Source organism: Leucoraja erinacea, chromosome 1, assembly GCF_028641065.1.
Source record: "Leucoraja erinacea ecotype New England chromosome 1, Leri_hhj_1, whole genome shotgun sequence".
Classification (NCBI taxonomy): Eukaryota; Metazoa; Chordata; class Chondrichthyes; order Rajiformes; family Rajidae; genus Leucoraja; species Leucoraja erinaceus.
Window position 1 is genome coordinate 74,899,080 of NC_073377.1, and position 11,656 is coordinate 74,910,735.

Below are 11,656 nucleotides of genomic sequence, written 5' to 3' on the forward strand. Positions count from 1 at the left end.
CCGGTGTTCAGGGTGAGGGTTGAAGAGGTGTGCTTGTCTAACCTCACAGACTGGAGTCTGTTGGTTAGAAAGTCCAGTATCCAGTTGCAGAGGGAGGGGTCGATGCCCAGGTTACCGAGTTTGGTGATCAGTTTTGATGGAATAATGGTGTTGAATGCTGAGCTGTAATCGATGAACAGCATTCTTACATAAGTGTCTCTGTTGTCAAGGTGGGAGAGGGCGGAGTGAAGTGCCGTTGAGATGGCATCCTCCGTACTCCTGTTCTTGCGGTAGGCAAACTGATAGGGATCCAGTGTGGGGGGTAGGCAGCTTTTGAGGTGTGCCGGGACCAGCCTCTCGAAGCACTTGGTGATAGATAGATATAGATATGCCATTTATTGTCACTATACATGTACAGTGAAACTGAAAGCTGCTCGTACTCAGTGCATACATACAATTTTACACAAAAAACAAGAAACAGAAAACAAAACAGAAGGGAGATGGGGGGGGGGAATAGGTGCACAAATTCTACGGCGCTACATACATATATACATATATACAGATGGAAGTCCGTGTTGGGCGGTGTAGTCAGTGAATGTGTGGATTTGAATTCATGGTAGATATAATTCTCGGGAAGCAGCTATTCCTGAGTCTGTTTGTCCTGGATTTGATGCACCTATAGCGCCTTCCAGAGGGCAGCAGGTCGAACAGTCCAAACGCAGGATGGGAGCTGTCTTTGGTGATCTTCTTTGCCCTGCTAAGGCAGCGGGAGGTGTAGATGTCCATCAGGGAGGGGAGAGGGCAACCAATGATCCTCTGCGCTGTCCTGGTTACCCTCTGAAGCCTCTCCCTGTCTGCCATGGTGCAGCTGCCATACCATGCTGTAATGCAGTATGTCAGCAGGCTCTCGATGGACGAGCGGTAGAAGGTCATGGGGGTAAGTGCAACTGGGCGGAAGTCGTTGAGGCTTGCCGCAGTGGAGTGTTTTGGCACTGGCACGATGGAGGTGGCTTTAAGGCAAGTGGGGACAACTGCTTGGGCAAGTGACAGGTTGAAGATGTCAGTCCAGACGTCTGTCAGCTGCGCAGCACAGGCAGTGGATATTTTTAAGGCATAGATAGATTCTTGATTCATACAGGTGTTAGGGGTTATGGGTGGAAGGCAGGAGAATGATTGAATAATTGAATTTTAGTATGGATTCCTTGACATCATGAAGTGCTTTGAGAGACTGGTTATAGAACACAATAAATCCAGTCTACCAAGCAACTAAAACCCACTGCTTTTTGCCTCCCGCCACATCCTATCAAAAACTAGAGGGCGGCTCTGAGCTGCTCAGAGAACCTCAGACTCTATAATCCGACTTTACCTTGCACTAAACATTATTTCCTTTATCCTGTATCTGTACACTGTGGGCGGCTCGTTTGTAATCATGTATAGTCCTTCCGCTGACTGGATAGCTCATAACAAAAAGCTTTTTACTGTACCTCAGCGCACATGACACGAAGTTAACCTTATTTTTCCCACATTCCCTTCCACTCCCTGTAGGTTCCTTCATTCATCTACACAGTGGCCAATTAACAGATTGCAAAGAAAACCATCAAACTCCACCCAGACAACAGCAGAGGTCAGGATTGTATTTTGGCGGTCGCAAGAACGACAAATGAGTTTTCAAACGTATTTTTATTCAGAAAATATCTTCTCAGTTCACAGGCTCTCACAACACGTCTGGTGATCAGCACTGAACTGCCGCGCGAAAGCAAAACCGCGCGAAAACCAGCAGCCCCTCCCGAGTCACATGACCGCGGCTTCCGAACGCCGGGTTCGATACCTGCGTGCGCCAGCAGGCGCCGCTACAGCAGCCATGTCATTGGTGCCATGAGGGAGCTGTGCCAACATGCTGCTAATGCTCTGCAGGTTATTATCTCAAAATCTATTGCCATTCAAAATAAAAATCTTTGTTTTTGTTTGTTAAAAGTCTGTTTAGTGTGCAAGTTTCAACACTTTTTTATTTCAATTTTATTTCAGCTGCATGTAAAATGTTTAGAAAGCTGACTGAAGTTCCTGTTTTAAAGTGATTGGCTCCAAAAACGTACAGGTTTGTAGGTTGATTGGCTTGGTATAAGCGTAAATTGTCTCCAGCATGTGTAGAAAGTGTTAATGTGTAGGGATCGCTGGTCGTTGTGGGTGTGGACGGTGGGCCAAAGGGCATGTTTCCACAATGCATCTCTAAACTATACTAAACAGTGAGATCATTAGATCATTGTGGACAGCAGCAAGCACTGCCCACAAAACTGGTTTTATGATTACTCATTCTTACTCAATCTCCTGGCCTGTTATTGTACAGACTATTATTATTTACAGGCGGAACGGTGACACTACAGTAGAGTTGCTGCCTTTCAGCATTTACAGCACCGGAGACCCGGGTTTGATCCCGACGTCGGGTGCTGTCTCTACGGATTTTGTACATTCTCCCTGTGACCGCATGGGTTTTCTCTGAGATCTTCGGTTTCCTCCCACACTCCAAAGACGTACAGGTTAATTGGCTTGGTGTATGTGTAAAAAATTGTCCTTTGTATGTGTAGTCATAGATTCATAGAGTGACTCGGCCCAATTCGCCTGCACCAGCCAACAATGTCCCAGCTACCCTAGTCCCACTTGCCTGCGCTTGGTCCATAAGTCTTAAAAAGTGTCCTATCCATGCACCTGTCCAACTGTTTGTTAAACAATGGGATAGTCCCAGCCTCAACTACCTCTTCTGGCAGCTTGTTCCATACACCCACCACCCTCTGTGTGAAAAATTTACCCCTCGGATGCCTATTAAATCTTTTCCCCTTCACCTTAAACCTATGTCCTCTGGTCCTTGATTCCCCTACTCTGGGTAAAAGACTCTGTTTATCTATCCGATCTATTCCTCTCATGATTTTGTATATACCTCTATAAAATCTCCCCTCGCATCCTCGCAAATCTTTTCTGAACACTTTCAAGCTTGACAATACCTTTCCTAGAACGGTCTCACCAACGTCTTATACAACTGCAACATGACCTCCCAACATCTATACTTAAAACTCTGACTGATGAAGGTCAATGTGCCAAAAGCTTTTTTGACCACCTTATCTACCTGCAACTAGACCATCCAGGAACCATGCACCTGTACTCCTAGATCCCTCTGCTCTACAACACTACCCAGAGGCCTACCATTTACTGTGTAGGTCCTGCCCTTGTTCAATGTTCCAAAACACCTCACATGTCTCTGTGTTAAATTCCATCAACCATTCCTCTGCCCACCTGGCCAATCAATCCAGATCACAGGGCTCTCACTTAACTTTTTCCCCTGTTGCCAGCCGGGCAACCTAGGCAGCTTTTTAGGTTGCCAAATGACAGTTTAGGTGGTCATTTAAGATGGTTTGCATGACGCGTGCGATAATGTGCTGGGACGAAGTGCGTAGTTACCAGTCGGAATTATGGTCAATGAAGCATTCACATATTATGTTCAAGAAGGAACTGCAGATGTTGAAAAATCGAAGGTAGACAAAAGTGCTGGAGAAACTCAGCAGGTGCTGCAGCATCTATGGAGCGAAGGAAATAGGCGACGTTTCAGGCCGAAACCCATCAGTCTGAAGAAGGGTTTTGGCCCGAAACGTTGCCTATTTCCTTCGCTCCATAGGTGCTGCCGCTTCGCTGAGGGGGAGGGGGGAGGGAGGGATGGAGGGGAGGGGGGGGGAAGGGGGTTTAGGGGGGAGGGAGGGTGGGTGAGGGCAGGGGGGTGGGAGAGGAAGGGGGGGGGGAAGAGGGAGAGGGAGAGGGAGAGGGAGAGGGAGAGGGAGAGGGAGAGGGAGAGGGAGAGGGAGAGGGAGAGGGAGAGGGAGAGGGAGAGGGAGAGGGAGAGGGGGAGAGGGAGAGGGAGAGGCAACCGTGCGTCACGCATTCAGAATGTTCTGGAAATGAAGCGTGCGCGTCTCAGGCACGAAAGCCGTCGGCAGCTCTATGGAATTCAGGGAAGCAGCCTGCCGCATCACACACACACTAACCACCCATCCCGTCCCCCCCCTACACACACACACACCCACACACACACAGTCCAATCTAAGCTGTCAATGAAGACAGCAAATTTATTTTTTTTAAACCGTCTTTGAAATTAAAAGTTAATGTTAAGAATTAGTGATGTTAAGTGACAAATAATTCAATTCAATTCAATTCAATGAAAACCAATGGAATCTACAACATGGCAGGCTGGAGGGGCAGGGCTGGGTGGGGCATGGAGGGCAGTTGGGTCAGGTGCAAAGGCATTGTGAGGCATGTGGGCATTGTGACGTCAGCAGCTGGTGAGCGCCGTCTATATTTAAAAAAATTGAGTTTTGTGATCAATTTTATTCAAAATCTGGGGAAATAATTGACCAAGGGGTGGATTTCTGAACTCATAAGTTAAATCCCTACTGAAATTGTAAAACTCTCCGCATTTTTGCATCTGGTTTTCGAGGAGATACGTTTCACATGCAAATTAACACACACACATCCACACACAGTTTTAATAGATATATGATAGATAGATAGATAGATAGATATGATATGATGATTGCCAAAGTTTGTTAGATTAAAGCTGAAACACATCTTTTAATTTAGTAAAGAAACCATTAAAAACATAAATTAAATGGAAAATTCAAAGGGTTGTGATGACACACTCAGCCTCATGTTTGCATCTGCTTCTGTGCAACATCCACGTCATGCACAATAACTATGTGAGCCCCAGGAACAATGAGCCAAACAGGATCCCTTTGGCTTACAGATGATCTGACTTATGGTAATCTGACTTTATACAAATTCTCCTATTCATTTTTAAAGCACGAGTCAAGATAGTAATACCAATAATTACTTTGTGAGTCATTAATCACTAGATACAATATGTATTCCATTAATGTAGGAAGGAACTGCAAATGCCGTTTACATCCAAGATAGGCACAAAAAGCTGGAGTAACTCAGTGGGTCAGGCAGCATCCGTGGAGAAAAGGAATAGGTGACGTTTATGGGTCGAGATCTGAAGAAGTCTGAAGAAAGGTCTTGAGCCATAACCCTTTCCATTAGTTTAGTTATGGGTAGCATTAGTGTGAATATTCGATAAACTGAAAGAATTATAGCAAGTGTACATAGAATGATATGATATGGGCAACTATAGAAAATGGGCATTTCTGGGCTGACGAAAAAATTGGCTTCAGGACAGTTCTCAGGGACGAAACTCTTGTAGCTTACAGGATTGCCTGTGCTGCTTAAAGAAAAATCAGAATTCATGAGATGTATTTCGGGTCGTTTTCCCTCATTCAACCCACAGTCCTGATAGATGAGAGGGAGTGTTTGTTTTTCTTTGGTTCACTTATTGCCAATGAACTAGAGTGTGAGCAATGTACTGAATACAGTTTGTTGATTTATAAACCTCAGGTTTCAAATGAACACGAATGTGACTTAATTTTCTTGTTTGAGGCAGACCAGGAAAACCTGCCATGCTGATAATTTGATTCCATGCTGAGACTTAAAGCAAACAGCGGGGCAAACAATATACCTCATGGATTCTCTGGTGCGTGGAGATAGAATTTCAAATAAATAAAAGGCAAATAATTGCATGTTATGAAAAATCATTAAATAAGCATTAGATTAATTGGGTGTTTGGACTTTCTCTCGTTGCTGTGCTCTGGTGAAAAGGGTTCAGCTGTAGATTACAGTGTCAAGCAACTGTTCTGCTGGAGATTGTTTTTATTTTTGTCTTGTACATAAGGGTAAACTATTGCTCGGCAAACCTGAATAACTAAACCTATAATCCTTCAGTTGTGGAGATTGTATGTATTAATAACATGACAGGAATGGCAGGTGGTGGTCACACAAAAAACTTACAGAAAAAAATATCAAACTGATTCTCTTCTGGTGTGCCATTCCAAAATCTGGAAAGATTTTTCATGTCCATGTAGATGGAAAAATGGCTTGATTTAAATTCCCCAGGAAATGATTTAATAAAAACTTAGAGGGAGAAATTGTCCTCTTTTTTTGGAAAGCAATACCTAAAAAAAAAATCAAATATAAAAATACAACTGACTGCAGACGGGAGACGATTTAAAACAATCATTAGTATCTTTGAATTGATGAGTAAAAACCATTGATATGGATGTTTAGGGACACTTCTATAATTATTACAAAGTTAGTTGCCAAACCCAGTTTGCTCAGTCTTCAGTAGATGACAGAGTTTAAAACCAGAAACACATATGGGAATTATTGCAGGCAAATGCCCAAGAGGAGCTAATAATGTTTTTCTTCAATTTACCATTATGTGGAGCTGGAGAGTAACTTTGGTTCAGGAACCTTTGATGCCCTATCTGCAACCCTCCTTTTATTTCCTTTATGATTAATATACCTCATGGATTCTCTGTTGCTTGGAGATAGAATTTCAAATAATTCAGAGGGGTACTGATTGTGGATGATCAGCCATGATCACCATGAATGGCAATGTTGGCTCAAAAGGCCGAATGGATTACTCTTGCACCTATTGTCTATTATTACCTGCCACTCTCAAGCAGACTGCCAGCCTTTGCTCGAAAGAAAGCTAATCCACCTTCACTTATCAATCACCTCAGTATGGCTGATAGGGAACAACATTTCATTGGCAAATGGTCTGCACACGTCTGCCACTTCTGAGATGAAAACTGGCCGGTACCAACTTCTAGTCCTAACGGCCACTGTTTTGTACATAATTTTCACACAATGTGTTTTCCAAAATCCTGTTATTTTACCTTTTTATCCATGCTGACATCAAAACAATCATAAAAATAAAATTTGACTGTAAAGTTTTAAAAAAACAAAATGAATTAAAAAAAAAACATACACCTTACCCATCAAATGATCTACTATCTAAAATAACTTTCATTTACACGGATATCCTTTCTCACGGGCACCTTGGATTTGACTTTTGTTCCTCTTTCTGTTGTTTGTTTTGGATTTCCTGTCAGTGTGACCTTTCCATTTCATTTCCATTACCAACTCTCTAGAAATATTGCAAGCATTTGCACCGTCAGTTCTTCCAATTTCACTATGGTGCAGCGAGAACTGGGCACCTTATAAAATGTAGGAGGTGTTCCACGTAAACTCCTCTCACTAAAAATACCTTTAATACCACAAAGAAATATATATTTATTATTATTCAGTAATTTATTTATTCTATTATAACTATTCATTATTTATTCATTGTAATAAACGATGGCGCAGCGGTAGAGTTGCTGCCTTACAGCGCTCACAGCGCCAGAGACTCGGGTTCAATCCCGACTACGGGTGCTATCTATATGGAGTTTGTATGTTCTCCCCGTGACCATGTGGGTTTTTTTCCGAGATCTTTGGTTTCCTCTCACACTTCAAAGACGTACAGGTTTGTAGGTTAATTGGCTTGGAAAGTGTAAATTATCGCTGGTGTGGTAGGATAGTGGTAATATGCAGGGATCGCTGGTAGATGCGGACTCGGTGGGCCGAAGGGCCTGTTTCCGTGTTGTATCTCTAAACTAAACTAACCAGCACTTATTGCTGCTCTAATATACTCAAACATAGCCAACAATTGGAACATTTTTAATATCTTCTCATAACATTTGGCCCACTGAGTTTATTCCGGAAGTCAAAGCAATCTTATCAATACCATTCCTACACTTATTTCCCTGTAAGCTATTTCCTCATCCGTCCCATTTACATTACCCAACTCCTCTCACTCGTGATCACACTTCCATCACCTACCTATATAGGAGATAATTTACGATAGTCAACTAACCTAACCTGGGATGTCGGAGGTAACCTGGGACCAATGCACTTGCACAGGGAGCTCCAAACAAAGAACAGCAGAGGTCAGGATCAAACCCGGTCGTAGGAGCTACAAGGGGCAACACTACCTGTTACGCCACCCTGCTGCCCTACATTTTCAAATGATCATCAATTGTATTGCAGTGTGTTACTGTAAAGCAATCTAACATTGCAGTTAGAGTCCTAGATTCATACAGCACAGAACTGTTCCTTCGGCCTAATTTGTTCATGTTGTTACAAATTCAGAGTATATCTTACTCTTGTTCAATGCCACTCGTAATCAATGTTTGGCATATTTTGCACTATTTGACATAGGAGGCAATCATAATTCATCCACTTGTCATATTTCTGATAAGGCTAGTGAGGATTCTGCAATGTGCTCACATAGTCAAATAGAAACAAGAACTTTGAACCATGCATCTGCCCTGATCATGAAGCATGCATCTACACAAATCTACATTTTTGCTCTTACGTCCCCATCAACTTCATGTCCCCTTCCCCCCCCCACTAATACCACCCACCTACACCAGGATTAATTAACAATAGCCAATTAACCTTCTCATCAAGCATCTTTGGGGTGTGGGAGGAAATTGGACTACCCTTTGGAAATCATGCAAGCATCTCACTGCCCCAGAGGATGGGTTTGAACCCATGACTCTGGACCTGTGAAACAGCAACACTACAGAGTCATTGAGTGATAATGGAAATGGGACCTTTGGTCCAATGTCCATGCTAACCAAGGTGCCCCATCAAAGCTAGTCACAGTCACCAGTGTTTGACCCTCTAAACCATTACTATCCATATAACTGTCCACATGTTCCTTAAACTCTGTATTGTACCTCCCTGAACTCCATCCTCTGATAGTTTATTCCAGGTATGTATCAGTCTCTGTAGAAAAAAGTTGCCCCTCGGGTTCCTATTAAATCTTTCCTCTCTTGTGTGGAACATATATAGCATTGAACAATGTAGCATAGGAACTGGCCCTTCAGCCCACTAGGTGTAGGATGGAACAGATGTTAGAGATGTTAGTTTAAACTGAAGATAGACACAAAAAGCTTGAGTAACTGAGCGGGACAGGCAGCATCTCTGGAGAGAAGGAATGGATGATGTTTTGGGTCAAGACTATCTAAAGAAGGGTCTTGACCCGAAACGTCACCCATTCCTTCTTTCCAGAGATGCTGCCTGTCCGCTGAGTTACTCCAGCATTCTGTGTCTGTCTTCAGCCCACAATGTCTGTGCCAAACATGATGCCAAGTTTCTAATCTCCTCTACCTGCATGTGATCCATATCTGTCCATTCCCTGCATATCCTTGTGCCAATCCAAAAGCCTCTTAAATGTCACTATCATGCCTGCTTCCACCATCACCTCTAGCATCACGTTCCGGACACTCACCTCTCTCCAAGTCAAAAAACACATGCCCCACACACCTCTTTTAATCTTACCTTAAACCACTTCTCACTAGATCTTGATTCCTCAGCTCAGGGAATAAAAGCTGTGTGCATTCTCTCTGTCCATGCCCCTCATCATTTTGTATATCTCTACAAGATCAGTGCTCAGTCTCATATGCTCCAAGAGATAAAATGCTATCCTGCCGAACCTCCCTATAACTCAGTCTCACAAGTCCTCCCAATGTCCTCGTAAAGCCTTTCTTTCCACCCTAATTGTATCATTTCTATAACAGGGTGACCAAAACTGAACACAATATTCCAAGTGTATCTACACCAACATATCGTACAATTTTAACATACCGTCCCAACTTCTACACTCAATTCCCTGACTAATGAATGCCAAAGTGCGAAATGCCTTCACTGCACTATCTACTTGTGATGGAAATTTCAACAAACTATTTACCTGTACTCCTAGGCCCCTCTGTTCCACAAGACTCCCAAGGACCTACTGTTCATTATGAATGTCCTACGCTTTTTTGACTTCCTAAAATGCAACAACTTACACATCTGAATTAAACTCCATAGAGTTTAATTAATTGGATATGTTTCTATGTTTCTGTCTGGAAGACCACAGTGGTGAATTAGCCCATCACTGTGATGTTCCAGACTTCTAACCTTGTACAGCGTGACCATTGCTCTGTACATCATCAACAAGATAATGCACCAACTCACTTTTTCTCTTAATCGTTATCCGATATGAGAAAAAAACATGAAATGTATTATTACTACACATTATATGACATTTCTGCATTAGCTTTGTACAAATTAATATAAAACTTTATCCCCCCCCCGAGCCAAGTTTGGTTAGTAGGTTATTGATCTGAAGATAAAATTGATCGTAGAGTGACCTCAGGCCTATTGTTGCATTTTAAGATTGAGAAAGTCACAGTTAAAAATTGGTTAGTTTTCAACTCATCTTTTACAATGTCATTGTGATCAAAATACTCTCTTCCTGTAATCTAGATGTGATCATATCAATTCATTATTACAAGCAGAATATCACCGTATACCACATGCAGCCGACTGCAACTTTTGAAAGCTATGAGGTTCAAAGTCTGAGCCATAAACGCGAGCAGTAATCTTCATATTTGCCAGGGCGCATTTTTTGAAGCAAACCTGCTTGTTAACTCATTAGGGTGTGGCCTGATCACAAACCATATGTTAGTGATAAAACCTTTTTCTTAACATTACCAGCATCTGAACATCTCATCTTTTTGATTTACCACCTGTGGCATTGTGACTGCAGCAGGAACGCATTTAAAGATTGAACAATGAATTGTACAGCAACACCAAAAAATAGCGGAAGTAACATGGAAACGTACACTTTCACATTCACATATTCTTTCTATCAAAAGTGGCTGCTTGGCTAAAGTCCATAACGCAACAATTAACTTGTGAAAAACATCCTGATTCTCAGTCGCTCTACTACCTGCCGTAGTAAACATGCACATTAAGGTGCTACTTACAGGCAGTGGAAGCTCAAGGTGTGTACTAACAGAACAAGTCAGTGATCCGCTCCATTACCGAGGTGAATTTTCCAAAATACATGTCAAGCACGAACTGATAATTTCCTCGGGATTTCAGAAAGCATTGACAGCACCATCCATCCGCCAACTCATAGTAATAGGTGTGTCACCTTGGTCTATTTGTCTATTTGTTCAAATGTAATGAAACGAGGAACCAGGAAAGCTGCTGTATCACACATTAATTATTAAACCAGCTGAAAGTTCTCACTCAATGACCCAAGATAAAAGATTAGTTTCTGTACCTGAGGCTTAGTCTTGTTCAGTCAAGGAAAAGCTGCCTGATTATAACTCATGGTTTGGTTTCCTGCACACCTTCTGTATTTGAATTTGAGATAAATGTTCCAGCCTGCTCGGTGCTAGATTTGCATGACCTCTCATATTGCTACATTTGGCTAAAGTCATTGGTTATTAAAATACCATGTGACTGGCAATCAAAATAAAGACCTGTCTCTTCATGCACATCAACCAGCAAATCCTTTAACCCTTTCCTTGGTCTCTACCTTTGGGAAATATTTTGTTGAACACAAAACACTGATCTAGCAGATGATTTATAATCACATTTAACTGATATAGCTCAGATTTTCTTCACAATACTGTTAACCTAAATTAAAAGTTAACCCCAAATTAGATCTGCTTAACCTATTGATTGAAGCTTGCGAGTTTATGTGCGTCATGAATGATGATTACGTACAATAGGACTAACCTTATACTTTTCTTGAGATATTGTGACCTTGTGGAAAATATAATTAGTCCCTCATTTATTTCATAAGGCACACATCATATGTTGTCAGACCTTAATGATCAGACCAAAATGAATATTGGCATTTATTTCCCAATGAGCGAACTACGTGGAAGTTGAAAGGACAGAGGAAATGGTGAAATCA

At 42.2% G+C, this 11,656-nt stretch overlaps 1 protein-coding gene across 2 annotated transcripts in view; it reads right to left on the bottom strand.

Annotated features, from left to right (window-relative positions):
* Nucleotides 1-11,282, bottom strand: part of LOC129698637 (uncharacterized protein C4orf19 homolog) — a 33,643-nt gene extending 22,361 nt beyond the window's left edge. Inside the window, exon 1 of one of the 2 annotated variants that reach the window (XM_055637773.1) lies at nt 10,713-10,972. The gene's annotated coding sequence lies outside the window, so the exon portion shown is untranslated. Of the gene's footprint in view, nt 1-10,712; nt 10,973-11,014 lie in introns of those variants that run through there. The other variant, XM_055637764.1, reaches the window with a different exon arrangement.
* Nucleotides 11,283-11,656: the final 374 nt, after the last annotated feature.